The following is a 19,360-nucleotide window of genomic DNA, read 5'->3' as shown; positions in this document are numbered from 1 at the left end:
AAATGTTTCCACTTGCTACGATAAACCTTTCTAGTGGCAAACTTGTGAGCGCCACCAGAATAGTCTTAACTGGGGATGATAAACCTGGAGTCCTAAATCATGGGAACTGAAGCAGCCAAGCAGCACGCTTCAGACTGTCCAGGTCTGGGTGAGGAATCCCTGAGGGATGAGAAATAAGATCCGGAACTGGATCCAACGTCTATGGTGGAACTACTATGTGAGACCATAGTGAGGGAAATCAAACTTGGCGAGGCCAGAATGGTGCGATGATCACAGTACTCCCCAGCCTGAGAGCTTTCTGAAGAAACTTTGAAATGAGAGATAGCGGGGGATAAGCATACAGAAGACACGGAGGCAAAGCATGGACCAGTGCGTCTCTGGGGGCTTCTCACTGAGGGGGGGTTCAGAGTGAAGAAGTCACTACATTTCACGTTGAAAGGAGATGTGAAAAGATCGCAGCAAGGATGACCCCACTTTAGAAAGATATGTTCCGCCACTGTAGGATTCAGAGACCACTCGTAAGGCATCAGAGTAGACCTGCTGAGCCTGTCCGCGAGAATGTTGGACCACCCCAGGATGTGCATTGCCATCAGAAAACAGCTGGTAGAGATCGCCCATTCCCACCCTCTCATGGTTTCGTGACACAAGGGATAAGATCAGGTTCCCCCCTGTTTGTTGATGTACCAGATTACAGACACACTGTCTGTCTGAATCGCAATTGTCCCTAGAGGGAGATGGGCATGAAGGGCCACCCACATCTCTAGGATATTGATATGCAAGCGGGTCTTGGTTGGGGACCATGTGCCTTGGACCGTCCTTCCCAAGCAATGCCTCCCCCACCCTAGCTGAGAGACGTCCGTGGTCACCATGGTTTTGGGGAAGGACAGAATAAAAAGGTGTCCCCTGATTAGATTGAGGGAACTGAATCCACCACCGAAGAGATTCCCTGCATACTCGGGAGATTCAAACTGGATATGACAATGGCACATTCAACAGGGACCACTGAACAGCAAGCGTTCATTAGAGAATCCGCACGTAAAGGCGCGCTAATGGTAACAGATTGATCATGGCATCACAGACCCCAACATCCTTAGTACTGTTTCTGCTGTCAGAACGTGGACTTGAAAAACGTATAGAACATGCAGTTTGAGACTGTATATCCTGTCTGGAGTGAGGAAAACTTTCATTTGGATCGTGTCCAACCAAGCCCCAATGAAGTCTAAGATCTGAACCAAGGGCCAGTGATAACTTGTTGAGACTGATGGTTATGCCCAGTCTTTTCGCTAGCAAGAGGAAACAGTCCCTGGCTTGGCAAAGTAGGCACTTGGAAGGGGCAGCAAAGAGCCAACTGTTCAGGTATGGGAAGACCTGAATACTCCGAAGCCACAGGTGAGCTGCTACTATTGCCATAACCTTGGTGAACACCCTGGGGGCTGTGGTGAGACCAATGGGAAGGGCTCTGCACTGATAATGACAGTCTCTTAGCTGGAAGCGGATAAACCTCCAAGAGCTCCTGTCCATCTTGATATGACAGTATGCGTCCTAGAGGTTGATCGAGCACATCCAATTGTTCGCCTGCAGAAATGGCAGGATGGATTGAAGGGTGACCATCCGGAATTTCGCCTTGGCTACTGACAGGTTTAAGGTGGAAAGATCTAGAATGGGTCTTAGGCTCCCCATTTTCTTTGGCACTAAAAAGAACCTGGAATAAATTCCTGATCTGGATTGGTCTCGGGGGACAGGCTGGAGGACTCATTTTCCTAGCAGCTTTTCTATTTCTATAGCTGCTTCCACCCTTTGCTCGGGTGGAACGTCTGGGAGGTGCTTTGGCGATCGTGGTGGTTCATTGAATGGGATGGAATATCCTCTGAATATAATCTGCAACACCCAATGATCTGTTGTTATGGACTCCTATGCCACTGGGTGAAGTGATAGTCGACTGACTGCCTACAGAGATGAGCAGTCGGGCAGCCCTTCAGGGCTGCTGCCCAGGTTTGTCCAATAAAGCTTCTTGGAACCTGAAATTTCTTGGGATGCCCTCTGCCTCTAGGGAGGCGTCTATCATAACCCCTTCAGCCTCTGGGGAAGGTGAGTCCTGAGTGTCCCGGGAAAATGCCTGAGACGTTCGGAACCACATCTTCGCCCCACGCTGATTCCTTGAGAATGATCTTTTGGGGGGGGGGGGAGTAGATCCCAACGGCAGACAGTGTCTTCCCGTCCTCCTCACTCTGGACCATGTCTCTTTGACTGACTTCCCAAAAAGGGAAGAACCATCGTTAGGGGCATTTTTAAAGGACGCCTTGAAGGGTTCCGAGAACTGACAAAGCTGGAGCCAGGCCTAATGACAACACCAGTACCGGCCGCCCTGGCGGCTCCCTCCATGGCATGGTAGAGAAGACGCATGGACATACTTGCCACAGACTTGAGTGTGGCCATTCGAGCAGAGAATGTCTTTTTATCCCCTGCCGACATGGACTCTGGGGTCGACTCAGTGATCTCCTTGACCAAGTCTCGCTGCAGTTGAATGATGTGTGCCATGTAGTTAAGCACTCTTACAGAGAAGGCCGCTGAAGCATACACCCACTTCCTAAAATGGTCCATTGCCCTTGACTCTCGGTCAGGAGGATGAACAGTAGTGCTTTCCTGCGCAAGCTCTTTCTTGGTGGTGGCTGCCACAACCATAGCATCCATGGGGTATCCCTTGTTCCAGTAAGCCCTGTCTGAAGGGAGACTAAGTACTTTGTCTGGGTAATTAGGGATAGGCTCCATGGTGTCTGGTTCCTTCCATGCCTGAGATGTTATGAGATCCACCAAAGGATTCATAGGAAGGGACACCCAAGAAGTAGATGAGCCTGTGCCGAATGCCTCCAAGAACACTTATTCGTCTGAGGTAGTCGCCCCCACCAGCAGAGGAGTTCCATGATGTCTCCAAAGGAGACATCCTCAGGGGTGGTGACCTTGGGGAACCTTCCTCTTCCTCCAAATCAGTGTCTTCAGTAAGGGACTCCGGTGGGTATCCAGGTGCCTCCTCCTGCACGTTTGTTTATGAGGAACCTCCTCAGTGGGATTTTCTGGAGAGGACTCGCAAACCCCCTGCTGTTCCATTGGAGGAGCCTCCTGAGGCAAAATGGGCACAGGCTGTCCTTGAGACGACAAGATGGTCAGGACCGCACCCACAGCAGAGGGAGTCGGGACAGATTCCGAGGACGAGATGTCAAAGGTCTTGATGACACCAAGAGAACCCTCTCCATCACATCAAAGGCTGAAGAGGAACAGACCTCCTGGGAAATACTGTCTGGAACCATTCCCCTCCGACTTGACAGGGGAGACAGAGCCAAGACTCCAAGAGCTGCAATATCAAGGGAAGTACTGTGCTCTGTAAGGCTCGGAGCTGACAGCAATCCCTCGGATCCATCCCCGAGACTACAGCTCCAAGAGCTGGAATCCGGCACACTCAAGGCCATGGCCGGCGTTGAGGTAAAAGGTACCATTGCCACCGACCCCTTGACCTCAAGGGTCCTCGGATCCAGGGTCTCCGAAACTGCAGGTCAGATCAGAGGAGGAGTTATCAGTGTAAAAAAGGACTGGGAGCTCCCTCCTCCAGAGGGCGAGGGTGCTGGCAAGACCCTCAACTGGATTTGGGTGTGGATAAATGTCCACATCATCTTGTCCATCTCCGCTTCACTGAGGCTCCGGGTGGAGTGGGAGGACGACACCACAGAAACTGGTTGAGTATGCTGGTGAGGGGGAGACCTAACCGGCGACCTGGCCCATGATTCCTCCGGCTCAGAGGAGAACCTTGGGGATTGAAGCCAGGGAGATCTGGGGCTAGTTGGAGTCTTAACTTTGGCTGGCGGGCCAGCCGGGGCCGAGCGGTCTGGCGACCGCTTTCGCGAATTGTCTCTCTTGATCTTCTCCCCTTCCCTGGACCTCTTGGCGGAAGTTTTGAGTCTCAGAGGCCGGAGAAGAGGAAGAAGACGCAGCTGCTGTCCCTGAAGAAGGGGGTGCAGGGGCTGAGGAGGGGAGTAGTCCTTTTAGGATCAAATTTGCTCCTCCTGTCCTTCAGTGCTCTGGGATTGAACCTAGTACAGATAAGACAGGAGGTCTAAAGATGCGCCACACCCAGGCACACTACACACAGTGTGTGGCCATCAGCTGGGGAAAGTTTATGGCCAAACTCTGTGCACTTCCTGAATCCTAATTTAGGGGCTTCAGACATACCTAAATAGGTCAGGCACACTACCACAAGCACACAAAGAGATAGACTGAAAGGGAAAAGAGAGAGAGAGAAGACGTTTTTGGGAAAGGACAGAAAGTGAGAGAGAGAAACTTTAAGAAAGGTAGAGAAAAGGGTCAAAAAGATAAAAAAATAGCACTTACAATACCCACTATATGCCTAGAGCTCGGACCACACTACTTGCTTTGCCAGCGGCAAATAAGATCTGAAGGGAGGAAGGAAACAGGGGGCATTACGGGGATGGGGAGGAGCTTGGAGCTCGAATCAGATGCTGGAAATGTGGCCGTAACAGATCCGATATGGATCCATAACCCACAGGTTAAAGACCAAATGAAGTCAACTACTTCAGATACCATTTTCCATACATATAAAATCACATTTTCAGTTTTATGGTTCACGTCCAAGAAATTATACTGTTTTATATTACACGGCTACATCTTTAGCTTAAAAACAATGTAAAGAAGACTGAAGAAATAAATCACATTTTCCCACTCCAGTCATAATGTTTTTAGTAGCGCTTTACCATCAGAACACTGCAGCATAATTCTTCATAGACTTTTGCCACAGTGAAATCTAGTTAATTACTTGCTATAAATACTTTCTGCTCATTAGGCTGAGCAACTGTTGGATTTCCATTGTTCTGTGCATGTCCAAACCTCCTTCTTTACAAAGTATTTGCCAGGACAGTAATGATTTTCTTTACAACTGTTATGCTGAGAAAGGATCATCCAGCAATAATACACAAGTTGGTTAGTGTTTGAAAGAACATGAGTTACAGGTACTAACCCTAATGCAGAATCTAGGCGTAAGAGTCTGTCTGCAGGAACACAAAGGACAGAACACAAGCATCAGGACTGCTGACACGTCAAACTTCCCGTCTGCCAAACCTTGCCTGCACCCCCATAATGCATTGTTCTAGTTTGATATTCTTAGTTCTAGTACAAAACAAGAAAAATCAAAGACTGGGACGAAGGGCAGGACACTTCCTGTGGCTGGAATTCTACTTACAAATCTAACAGTCTTATCAGCACCCAGAATAGATCTCCATCTGCAGGAACAGATCGCCTAATGGGTCTTTTGCTAAAAGATTCAGAGGGCTGAAAGCAATGATCATGTGACTGGGAAGGCTAAAAAAGCGGTGCTTTACTGTTTTAAGGCCAAAATCTAGAAAGTACTTTTATTCTTCTGCATTTATTATCACCTGTTGATTTATGCAGCTTTTAACGGTATTCACCTTAGTTTTCCTTGCCGACACTGAACTGTGCCTGACTGAATTCATTAACTCTATGTTGCTTCCCTGTGCTAGAGCTACTTCTTTCTCATCATTTTAATTGCTCCGGCAACAAAGATTAAGCATTTCTTTTCTTTTCTATGCAGGCAGTTTGGAAGTGTTATGTTGTAGAGTTACCTGACTAAACTCATTACGTTTTTGCTTCCCAGTGCTTAATCTGCTGTTTTCCTTCTATTTCTACTATTTATAACATAGCTACTGATACAGTAATGTTTTAACTGAGTGTGCGGGCAGTCTGAGGAAAAAGTGGTGCTTATTCTGTGACAGAAGATAAGCTGCTGCTGTTTCTAGAAAACTAGCATTATTGGCTGGAGCCAAACGCTTTTTAAAACCTGCTTTTCCATTGATTTGATTAAATTCTTAGCTCAGCTATATTGCGCTGAGTTGTACTTTTCAAAGTGTTGTGCAACTTGCACTCGACAGAGGCAGGCACTCCAATTTAAATTTCACTCCTAGCAAGTTTAGTCAGAGCTATATCCATTAGCAGCAAGTGCTAAAGGTGCAATCTCTTTAATTAGGACTAAGGTATGTTATTGTAAGCTGCTTCCACATTACCAGACCACCTACAATAGTTAACTACTATGCAACAAAAATACAACTAAATCTTATAATGCCACTGAGACAAGTCTCATTTCCGCAAATTTCTACACTCTTGAACTAAATGAAAATTCAGCCATATTTGCCATTTCCTTATACTTGGTACACTCAAGCAGTGTACCAAATGCCTGTTGCTCAAAGGCAATGAACTACCCCATTACAAATTACCTCTGACAGAAGAAATATTTAAGATGGAGGCATCACTCTCACAAGTAGTAAAAAAAAGACTGAGTGCCTCATACCCTCAAAACACTCCACACAAATATAGGGATAATTATCATATGCTGAGGCTGTAAAAAAGTGACTGCCTAAGCCTTCAAGATCAGGCAAGACCAGGTCGAAGTGGAAATCACAAAACAAAACACATACTGCTACATCCACAACTGACAGTCACCAGGAAAAAAATAGCCCCACACCAAAGTACACATAAACCCTCCACTAACAATACTGTATTTCTTTAATGGTGACTCCATAGTAAAATACACTGGGCTGGACAAAAACACAGCAATGGTGAGTTGTCTTTCAAGTGCCAAAACCTCGGACGTCTCAAAGGCCCTCAAGATGAACAAGTATGACTATCACATGGTGGTGGTTCATTAAGTATAAATGACCTGGTGCACAAAACCCCAAGGAATATGCAGAGACACCTCAGATATCTCCTTATATGCCACAAATGTAGGAAAGTCTCTGGTATTGAACAGAATTTACCTTCCCCAAGAATGATGCTAAAGAAAAAATGATTTCAACAATTGTCTCACTAACTGGTGTTATTCAGGGGGGAGCCGGTATGATCAGCATGACAAAAGTGCCACACAGCACTGTGTTTCACCAGGGATGGTATGTGTCTCTCATTCTAGAGCTTCTGCATACAGGATAAAACATCTGCTGCCCCCATAGTACCGTTTTTTAGGTGGAGTCCAGTTAATAGATCTTCCAATCTAAAAAACAAAGCATCAGACAATATCAATGTGCACTGCTTAAAGGCAGAAATCTAAATAAACTGCCTGGCCTTGAAGTTCTACTGTATTTGGAGCACATTGTTGTATTATTAGTGAAACCTGGTTTTAAATGCCGAAAGTACCCCCCCAATACCATAGTTTTGCACTTAACAAATCTTTAGATCTTATGGAAATAGGTAAATTATCCATTATTATTTTTTTTTTTGTTAAAGACCACATTATGTTGAAAAATCCCTAGAGACCCACAAACTAAACTGAGATTCAATTCACTCAAAATAAAATCAATTATTAGATTACAGCATGCTACACAACCCCCTTGATGAAAACTATTTCCAATTCTGTCTGCATTTGAATTTTTGATCAAAGTTACTCATTTAAGGTTTGGTTACTTCTATTTTGTTTCAATATTTTTCTTATATTGCATTTTGTTTTAATTTTTTTTTCCTCTTTTCAAAGTTTTAAAACGTCTTGGCTAGGGTTAGTTAGAAAATAATTATTTTGCAGACAGGTGAATAACATCCATCTAATTAGAGGGAGGAGTGGAGAAACAGAATTCCGTATTAATTATTATATAGTAGCATCTTTATTTTAGCTGTATTGCTTGTTTGACTTGCTGTTCTCTGCCTGACTATTGCTGATCTCTGTCTGCATTTGATGTTTCCTACCCACCTGCCCTGGTGGTGGTGTCCTTTTAAACTTGTTGGCCTTTGAGTTCCCAACACTACTATAAATCTGATTTTGGACACTCCTCTCAGTCTCATTTCATCAGCTCATTCTACTGATCACTGAGAAATCAAGCGGGAAGGCTCTCCCCCCATTGTCTCTTAATGGGATTATCTTCTGTTTCCTACCTTCCCACTTACTTAATAAAATAAGAATGGCACTTTATTCAGCTGCTTTTACTGTATCTGTCCTTCTTCCTACTCTATTTAGCTTTTTGCTGCACATTCTTAAGTGTTCAGTTGCATTTAATCTACTGCATTTATTATTGCTTGTTAGTAGCCTGATGGCATTGTAACTGCTATTCTAAGCCTCTTAGTTTTGATTTAAGCATTTGGGCTTCAAACTAGTTATCTTACATAAGGAAGACTTGCTGTCTACACTCTTTTAGCAGAAGAGGTAGCTTACTTACACCCTTCTGAGGTTGGAATTGCCAGTTGAAGGATTACTGTGCCTATTATTCTAACAGGGGTTTCTGATTTAAGCACTTGGGGTCCAAACCAGTTATTTTACCTTAGGAAGGTCTGTTGTCTGCACACATGTGGCAGGAGATGATGGCCTATGGTCCTCTGAGCTGGGAATTGCTGGTGAAGGCTTACGATGCATGTAATTCTAAGTGGTGGTGTACTGATTTAAACACTCGGTCTCCAAACCAGTTATTTTACATTAGGAAGACTTGTGGTCTGCACTCTTGTACCAGTACAGGTTATCCTACACCCTTCTGAGCTGGGAATTGCTGGTTGAAGGCTTACTGTGTCTATTTTTAAAAGTGTCTTAGTTCTGGTTTAAGTGCTTAGGGTCCAAACCCGTTACTTTACATTAAGAATGTTTCTGGTTTACAGTCTTATGGGAAGACACAGTAGCCTCCACCCTTCTGATCTAGGAATTGCTGGTAAAGGCTTTCTGTGTCTGTTATTCTAAGTATCCTTGCTCTGGTTTAAGCAATTCAGCTCCAAACCAGTTATTTTACATTGGAAATGTTTGTGGTCGACATTCTTGTGACATTACTGTCTAATCAGATTTTTTTTCTTTTTAACTACTATAGCATCTATCTTGCATAGAGCTGAGCATTGCTCAATACGTTCCTTTTCTTATTGGCAGTCATAGTCAATATTTAAATTTCCCTCACTCCTCCCTCCTCCCCAGTACATCATATCCATGGATATGCACTGTCTGGTTCAGATGGGTATTCTGAGGCATTCTAGCCATTGCCTCATATACACTGACAAACCACTTACTCTTAATAAAGCAGACAAAGTATGTGAGAGGCATAAATACACTAAAGCTGGAAGCAAAACTAATCCGATAGAGGTTGTTAGTGACACTTGCACCATGCCTACTGCACAGGGTAAAGACCGTTCACATAAAACTACTTATGCTAAGGCACTTACAGGTAACCTTCATAAAACACTTAGACCTCCTGTACAGTAGGTGATGCTCTAGTGAGGCACACCAAAGTTCCCCTCACCAGACTGAGTTAGGAGAGTCCAGGGCTAGCATCTGTCAAGTCACACAGGCACTCAGACCATTGAACCACAGGTACGAATAGGACTCTGCCATAGTCTATGTGGCTGTTAATGACCTGAGACATACCTTCCTTGACTATATGAAGCGAGACATGATCAAGCTCACTGATTGTGTGCCTCAGGCAGGTATAAACATAGCACTGATCTGCATACTATCTTCTCCGAGGATGATGCCACGTTACCAACAGAAAATGATGGATTTTAATGACTGGCTTATCTTCTGGTGCAAATCCATGGAGTTACCATACTTGACAGCCTGGGAGAACATGGTTGACAGACCACATTGCTTTGCCAGGGACAGTACGTACTTATCCCCTCTAGGCTTTAGGATATTGGCAAAGACCTTTTCCACCCCTAAAGTGCCCTTTTTAAGCAATGTCAAACTGATAAACCTCCCGACTTAACTGAACCTATGAAGGAATACCTGAAGGTGTTACTGCTCAATGCTAGAAGTCTTACAAGAAACTCCTCTTCCTGCAAGCTGCTGCTAGAAGTCTTACAAGAAACTCCTCTTCCTGCAAGCTGCATTCTCACTGGAGTGTATAGACATCTGTGTGGTAACAGTGATAGTTTAAAGTCGTGGACAGTACACCAGCAATGCAAGGTTATAACCTTTAGACCAGCTACTGTACAGAAGGGAATTAAAGGTGGAGTGTCATCAGTCTATATTAAAATCAACCTCACATCCAGACTCAAAGTTTATGAGCCACTGAAACTCTCACATCTGCAACCCACCATTAATCAGGTCTTGTCCCATATCCTTGCAACCTATAGGTCCCTCTCCATGTCCCAGGAAACCCATACTATCCATCTCAATGTACTAGAGTCTCTCATTGTTCAACTCAATACAATATTAATGGGGAATCTCAACTACCCCTCTATAGACTGAGAATCCTATACCACTTCTAATGCAGAAGCCCAGTGATTCCTAAACTTTGTAAACACCAACATCCTGGAACAGTTGGTCCATTCTCCTACCAGGGGGTGCAAACATCCTTGACCTTCTACTCACAAATATGGGGGGGGGGGCAATGTTACTCACCCAATGTAATGTCTTAGTTTATCAGATCTATCCATAAGCAGTACTACTTGAAATAAAAATAATTAAATCTGGAGATCCAGCAAAACCAAAAATGTTTAGGAACTATTCCAAGGCTACTACGTTACACCTTGGCTAAATTCCAAGCACCCCCAAATCCAGTACACACCACAGCATATACGGAACTATTTACAAAATCTATGTACAGCCATACTGATAGCTCTAGACAGCAAGCTGTGGCCATTCAAATTAAGAATAAGACAAACTCAAAAGATTAGCCACCCTGGTGGAATCACAATATCAACCAGTTATACTGTAAAAGAAAAAATCTTGGCCAAGCACAGGAGAAACATAGCCATACATACTAAAAGCCCTCTGACCAATCCAAACAGGCAGCTAAGAGGGTTAATTAATACTTCAAAGGGTAAATAAAATAGCTTCTCAGGCAAAGGACAACCGCAAAGCTTTCTATAGCTATGTCTGTAACCTCATGGAACATACACAACAATGCGCAGAACTTATTGTAAAAGGTATCAACTACACTGAACCGGAGACCACTGCCCTGCCACGCATTTGGCTGACAGATTCAGCTCAAATTTCTCCACCCAACCTCCCCCCCCCCAATAGTTCAAAGGAAATACTGAATACCACAATCCCCACAACCATTACTAGAGAACATGTCATCAATGCACTTTCCAAGGCCAAAACACTGCATAGATGTGCCTGGATAACATGTTTACTAAATAACATAAAACAGGACATCTCTGGTCCACTTGAATCACTTTTCAACTGAAGCCTAAAGTTATTTTTTTGTGCCCAACGAATGGAAGACGGCTACAGTCATTCCCCTGCACAAGAGGTCCAACAACTGATCCAGGTAAATGCAGGCCCATAAGTCTTACCAGCCTCATATGTAAGGCCAATGAAAGAATAATCACGGGCATGATAAATGAGGACATAGGTAACCTGGAAATGCTGGACCCATTAAAGTTAGGCTTTATTAATGGCACGCCATGTCTATCAAGGCTGGCAGACTTTTTAGAGAGGGTACCAAAGCATTGGATGAGGGTAATACTGTACACAGCTTACCTCAACCTGGCCAAGACGTTTGATACAATAGTCTACTCAAACATAATAGACACGCTCACTAATTTAGGTATAAACCTTTTTATCACCCAGTGGATAGCCAACTGTCTCAGTGATAGGACCCAAGAGGTCAAAATAGGTGAGGCCACCTCCACCATGAGGCCAGTCACTAATGGAGTCCCCCGGGGCTCGGTAATGGGCCTTCTCCTTTTTGGCATCTACTTTTCTAAAATGGAAGCAAATGCTGAAGGTTTATGGTTGACTACATTTGCAGATAATTGCAAACTGGAGGTTATCATCCACTGCCCTGCAGATGCTAGCATTCTTTAAGAAGGTCTATCTCTGACTAACAAATAGTACCAAAGCCCTGGTCTCACACTCAATGCTAAGAAATGGATAACTGTACCCTTTGGGAAGTCAAACATCCTGGCCAGTTACCATGCTGATAATATGCCCTTAAGCGTCGACCCAGTGGTCAGTGATCTGAGTACATACAGACAGTAGCCTTACCTTTGAACACCAAGTGGCCACAGTGGTAAGGAAATCCTTTTATGTTGCACAACTTACACGTAAGACAAGGCATCTAGGTCCAAAGAAGTCATTATCCCACTGTACTCCGCCCTTATCAGACCAGTCAAAGTACAATGCTCCCTTTGGTATGTATCTGACCACGCATATGCAGCAACTAGAGCAATCTTATGAGTTTTCTTAAGAAAAGAATACAAGGTATAATTAACAAGCCTGCCTTATGCAGAGTGCCTTAAAGCCCTTTCCCTCTACTCACTCTGTTATAGACTGCTGATGGGTGATCTATGCCTGGCTTACAAGGCATCTGCAAATCCCACACTTATGTACCTCCTAAATACTTGTAAATCAAAGGGTACCAGAAATACAAGATCTAGGGACCTAAATTTTGTCCGTGACTTGAACAGAACATGCTGGAGAGACAGACGTGTGTCCCAGAGACTCCCCCTCCTATGGAACAGGTTTCCCATCCATGTGTAGCTGAGTTCATGTGCTACCCAGTTTAAGCACAACCGGATGGAGAACAGGAAATTTATACCGGGCCTGTCACTCATGTCCCTTATGGACAGAGGTAATTTATAAATGCCTGGCCCTAAATGTCCTATTTGGATTCAGATCATCATTATTCTTTTGGGAAAACTTGGCTAAGCTTAGAAAGGCCCCTGGGTCATTAGAAAGGCCCCCTGGGTCATTAGACTAGTACCAATCTCTGAATCCTGGTTGACTACTTCCTAATGATAAAATGGGAGACTGATTCCTCAAATGTAGCTATGCACAAAAACTTCTCAATTTCATAGACAAGATTTCCGGGGGGGGGGGGGTATTATAATTTTTAAAGGTGATAAATGAGGAGCTTTAGTATTGCTGAATAACCATGATTATTTCTGAAAATATTTGAGATTTTACACAATAAAGAAAGCCATGAGAAGGTCAATTTGCAGAAATGCAAATGAAGACAGTCGTAGAAATGAGTGGTTAATTCAGCGCTTTTAGCTATGCAGAATGCATGGGCATCTTACGTTTTGGTATGCCCAAGGTACATTAAAATTTGACAGACTGTGACCAGTAAGGGGTGAAAAACAGAGGCCATGGCCATTTTTTGTTGAAATACTGAACATATAGCAACTATGATTCCTACATAAGAGATTCAATGGACTTTATAGAAAAAATAAAACATGTACAACTGAACAGTAGTGACATTTGGTAACTTTGGATGTACAATCCTTATAAAGAAGGATTTAGGTTTGGAAAGGGTTTCTCATTACCAACCATATTAAAAACAAGCATACCAGTTTCCGTGGTCAGATTTTCAGATTGTTCACAAAAATGCTGGACATTAAGCTCAAATTTTGCAATGTTTGAACAAAATATTCAAACAAAAACTTGGGTTAGCCATGACAGCCGCTGTGACCCCAATCTATGCCAATTTCTATATGATCAAAATAGGAAGAGGAAAACATCTTATAAGTCTCTGCATATGCACAAAGTCAAGTTTTTCAAACAGTTTATTGGACAGTATCTTCCTGATGTGGAAAGGTGCAAATGATGACCTATCAATTTTTTTTCAATATTTGAATCATGTTGATGGTGTTACATAGTTCACTATTTATTCAGAATTCAGACAAATTGTGTATTTAGATATTCAGTTTAAAAGAATGGTGGCACATTTAACACCAGCATTGCCAGGGAATCAGCTAAGAGCAACAGTTATCCAAGTTCTGATAGCATACACAAAAGGAATATGTTGAGGGGGCAAGACAGTCAGGCTGATGCTGAATGACCTTGAATCCAAATAAGAAAGCCATTTATTAGCAATGAAAGTGGTCAAACAGACGCTATCCCAGAGGTTTAACTAGGGAACAAATGGCAATGGTAGCCTGTGAACAAAATGGGAAATGTAAGCTAGGTATACTTTCTGACACAATGCAGGAAACAAGTGAAATTTATAAGCAGAATCAGTAAGTTTCGAAAAATATGGCAATGCCAATTCAGTAGAAGCTGTTAACACCAAGAATATTATTGTGAAAAATTAAAAATCCTTAGGTTTTTACAAACAGCAGCCAAAGTTGTGGGTAAAAACACAGACTTTATTTTTAGAAGTCTGTTTGGAATGAAAGACAGGGTCAACAGTGAAAGATGGAAGCACGACCTGTAACCAATGTGGTAACCTTTTGTTAAATGTGTAACACGAGGTGTTCAGTATTTTATTCCTGGCAAATTCACATGAGCTGTACAAAATACGGTGTATATAACATGCTGCACAGAACATGCAGCTTTTTAGGTGGAGAACAATCCAGAAAGCTATCAAAACATTTATGAACACATGCATGCCATTAAAATGGAGGACACAAATGGTCAAAATAAACACACTTTAAGGCATAAAGAGTACGTTTACATTTGCAGTACTAGCGACTTTAGAACCACTTCTGGACTGGACAGAATGCGTCTGTGGCAGTTAAGGTTAGATGCTTGTCACGAGTTAGGAATTAATGATGTAAAAAAGTTTAGTATTTTTAAATAGAAGTGGCTTACATCATTGATGTATAGTGGCTACATGATCATTTTATGCTTTTTTTAAACAGAAGAGTTATGTTTTTCGTTTCACAGTCTGAGGAAGTGCAGTTAAGGACAAAAGCACTAACTACGGAGTTTGAACTGAACTGTGAAGTCAGAATAAAGTTTGTGTTTATTACCATAAGATGGTTTATTTTGCAATTTGAAATCTTAACTCATGTGCATCAAGAAGTTATTCATACCAACTAATATTGCTCCCAGTGTATTCAAAACGGCACTACCTTCTCTGATTCAGTGGGTATCACAAATATACTAGCAATCAGACTCGGTGGAAATTCTGGTACTTGTGTATTATCGCAAACATTCTCTGTCTGCATGGACTGCATTCTCTTCTTAGCAATGTTCCATTCTAATTGAAATAACCTGCTGCTTATGATTTCAACATCTAGATGAATTAACCTGCTGGCAAGCGTTAAAACGAATGCTGTTATTCAACTCTTCTGCTCATGTTTTCAACAAGTCTGGGTTTTGTTTGTTTTACAAGATATCGTCATAACCATGTTGAGAGCATAAGCAGAAGACTTGCTTTTTTTAAAAGTAATATCGCAACCACTTTATTGATTGGCTGTTATGCAACCACACTTTAGTCCGTTTCACTATACTATATTGCTTCGTTTTTACTAAAAAATATATATTTTATTTTACAGTAAAAGTATTTATTTTTTATGACCCTTTTAACATATAGTTTAATGTAGGAAACTGAACATGAAAGACTCTGCAGAGTAAGCATTTTGATGAATATGAAATGTTTCTCTATTATTATTAATTATGAAATTTGTATCTCTTACTGGGAGAAGGTATTGTAATATACATGTTATTTTTTATGTTGCTAGTCGGTGTGCTTTACTGTATATTGTTTTCTAAATGTTGACTTCTCGTTGTACTCCTCTAACGTCCGCAAACACACACACTTACTTTCAGGCATCCATCTTTATTAATAACTTTAGATACATAGGTTTTCATTTCAATTTCACAAAAAGGTAAACTGTACAAGCTATAAGTGACTGATTACTTGCTCTGCTCCATATTATAACCACGCATTCATTCATGGCATTCTCGGCACCACGATATTTAATTGAGAATGAAACGTTGCCGAGAATGCAGTCCCATGCAGACAAACAGTGGTTGCGATAATACGCAAGTGCTGACATTTCTTCCCAGAGACATCTATACCAAACCCACATGTAACCAAGGGCATCAAAACTCCCTATGAACAAAAAAACACTTGTACTTTCCAAAACAATAAATACCTCCTCAGTGGGACCTGATAATTTACCAGGGTGCCTGCGGAACAGCACTAAATCAGCTTTGGTGGACCAGTTCCTACAACCATTCAGCCTGAGTTTATCCACTGGATTTGACACAGTTCTGATGTCCCTTCACAACAGTGGTATGTACTGAAATTTTACATACAAAGGTTAAAAACAAGCCAAGGATAAGGCTTGCAACCAATAAATCTGGGCAGCTGAGGTAAATTATTTTCCAAGACAAGAAATTTGACTATGTTGAAGAGATGGGCTCACGGGGAGAGAAAGAGCTGTTCTGTAGTACACAACAGACAGACTCCTTAAAAGACAAAGAAAAATGTTACCATGTCTAAAGGTTTTATAAATCTTAAGGGGTAGTATTTATTTGTATTTATTTCCAATTTCATAACTGGGCAAGTGGACTAGTGAAGGTATTAACCATATCCTGAGCTCGACAGTGGCACAGGAAAATAATTTTCTTGGGTGGCGAAAGCCAGGGTACATTTGGCTAGGCTTATATAGGCCCTAGGGCCAATAGCCTAGTACCTACCTATGAACCAAGACAAACATGTGGACAGGAATCAAATTAAAGTAATGCAAATTTCACGCTCATGTTAAGGACAAAGGGTAACACTGACTGTGTTTGTTTTCTATGTTCTGTGCAGCATGCTATGTACACCACATGGGAATTTGCCAGGAATAAAATACTGAACACCTCTTATTACACATTTAATAAAAGATCACCACACTGGTTACATACCAGTTAAATGCAAATTAAGTTTAAATACCACTGATATACTGACTTGTGCAACAGAAACACAATTAGCCATAGTCATGGAAATGTGCATTTTTAGTGAGTAAACTTGCTTTGTTTTTAAATGCTTCTATTTATACTTGTCGCCTTACTCCTTCTGGAAGTCTACTCCCAATTGCTGGGCCTATTTTAAGAAAAGGCTTTTCCATCTGTGGTGGTTTTGAAGCAGGGTCTAATGAATGTTCAGACTTCTTCCTGACCTTTCCTAATGTTATAATTCTGTTGCTTAATTTGCACAGAGGGGCACTACTATACTATTTTCAATACTTTGAATATTTGTGAGTCTACAAGCATAGCTGCTCTTTGAGTGACCAAGTTAGAGTCTTTACCTGTATGAATAGAAGTAGCAACCAAATGAAGTGATGGATGAATAGCAAAGACCAGCATAGACAATTTTCTAAACTTACTGAAGGACAAAAGCCATCATGCTGTAAAGGGGCTTTGTTATCTCTAGTGGAATCTCAAACTGAAAACCTTTTCCATTTGCTGTTACGTCTTCAGGATGGAAGGCCACTGGGAACACGAAACAGAAAAACACTAGCTGAGAAATCTTTAGAAACAGTAGCTAGATCAAGTCGCCAAGCCATTAAACCTGAAGGATTGGAGATCCAGAGGGGGAGTCAACAATGGTTTGTGATGGATTTGAAGCGGAGGGTATAACAGCTAAAGTAGCGTGGGAAACCAAACCTGGTCTTTCTAATTGCTTCCTTCTGACTCAGACATCACCTGTGATTTGTTAGCATTTGGAATAAACTTATTTATCAGCAGAAACAATGGAAAGGCATAGAGGAGACCAGTTGGCCAGGTCTAGATATTATGTCCTTGCTTCTATTCTTTAAGGAAGGAAAGTACAGTTTTGTACCTACCATAAATGTAGATGTCTGATAGGAATGCATCTGCAGTCCTTACAAATGGGTAGTCCTGTCGTCAGGCAGCCCTTCGGTCGGCCGGATTCCAAAGTCTGGGTCTGGCTTCGGCTGGTGTCGCACTTCACCCGACGTCATCGCTGCAGTTTTTTGGGTATAAAGGCATCAGCCAACGCCATTTTCCTCAGTGTTTCTTGCCCCAGATGCCAGGTGCCCTCTTGGATGGCTAAATTTGGATAAATGCCAATGTTTCCAAATAGTAGAGAGCAAACACATAAAATAAGCATGTATGTACATATATACAAACAAATACACCATAATAGATCCCCCCCAAGCTAGCTGAAGGATGGCAAATACCCTAGGAGTACCACAGAGGGGAAGGTGGGTGGGTAATCCTGACTGCAGATGCATTCCTATCGGACATCTACATTTATGGTAGGTACAAAACTGTACTATGTCCTTCAAGGATGCATCTGCAGTCCTTACATGGGTAGAATACCATAGCTAAACTAGAGGAAAAAGGAGAGATTATGGTGTAGTTAGGATCCCTTGCAAAACAGCAGTGGCAAAACCTGCTCGGGATCTAGAGTATAAAGGTAAATTGTAATGCTTGGCAAATGTATGCACGGAGGTCCAAGTAGCAGCCTCTATAATGTCCTTGGTAGCCACTCCTCGTAAGAAAGCTGTGGTAGTGGCTGTAGCCCTTGTGGAGTGAGGCCTGATGTTCTCTGGAGTTTTCTTTCCATGGTAGGAGTAACAAAATCTAATGCAATTTCCTATCCATTTGGAGATTGTCTGTTTTGAAATTGGTTTTCCTTCCTTTCCTGTTGCATATGCTACCAGAAGCTGGTCAGTTTTTCTATTGGACTTGGTCCTGTCCAGGTAGTAGCGTAATTGTCTATGTACATCCAAGGTATGCAAGAGTCTTTCTCCCCTGTTCTGTGGGTTGGGGAAGAATGTAGGTAGGTGGATAGCCTGATTTAAAGACACTCTGGATACCACCTTAGGCATAAATGTAGGATTTGTTCTCATGGACACTATCTTGATGGAAGATCAGGAAGGGTTGCACTGCCATTAATACCTGTAGTTCAGAGACCCTTCTTGCTGAGGTGATTGCCAGCAGGAAAGCAGTCTTCCAGGATAAGTATTGTAATTCTGTTGTTGCTGCTGGTTCGAAAGGGGGAAGTGTCAATTTTTCTAGCACAAAGTTCAAGTCCCATGCTGGCAATGGTGGTTTCCTGGGAGGTTTTACATTTTTAATTCCTCTCAGAAACTGTCTGAGCAGAGGATGAGAGAAGACAGGAGGATCCAAGCTGTATTCTGCTGAAATAGCTGATGCATGTATCTTGATGGAAGAATAGGACAGGCCTGTATGGAAGAGCTCTGCCAAGTACTCCAGGATGTTGGCTATGTTTACCAGTGCCACATCTTCTCCCTTTGCAGTACTCCAAATGAGATATCTTTTCCATTTTGCTGCATAATTCTTTTTTGTTGAAGGTCTACGAGCCTCAAGGATTATGTCTTTAACCCTTTGGGATAAATTTGGGTTAATTGCTCTTATGTAATGTTCCAGGCAGTTAGCTGCAGAGTTTTCAGGTTTGGATGCAGGATGTTGTAGTTGTTCTGTGTTAACAGTAATGGGATCAGGGTAGTGTCCATATTTGTTCCCGAGACATGCTCCTCAGCAATGGGTACCAATGTTGTCTTGGCCAGTCTGGAGCTATCAGAATGATCCTTGGACGTTCCTCTTTGATCTTCAAAAGCACCTTGTGCATCAAAGGAAGTGGTGGGAATGCGTACGCTGTCAGGTTTTTCCAACTGAAAGATAGGGAGTCCACCTTCCAAGCAAGTGGGTGGTACGTCCTTGTGCAGAATTTCT

General features: G+C 42.4%; 1 protein-coding gene across 2 annotated transcripts in view; it reads right to left on the bottom strand.

Moving 5' to 3' along the window:
- The window catches only part of LOC122813985 (leukocyte surface antigen CD47-like), a 288,924-nt gene that overhangs the window by 30,315 nt on the left and 239,249 nt on the right, over positions 1-19,360 (bottom strand). The window lies entirely within an intron of this gene.

Source organism: Protopterus annectens, chromosome 10.part0, assembly GCF_019279795.1.
Source record: "Protopterus annectens isolate FY-2018-M chromosome 10.part0, PAN1.0, whole genome shotgun sequence".
Lineage (NCBI taxonomy): Eukaryota > Metazoa > Chordata > Ceratodontiformes > Protopteridae > Protopterus > Protopterus annectens.
Note: the sequence above shows the minus strand (reverse complement) of the source record. Positions and strands in the feature narration are given on the sequence as shown.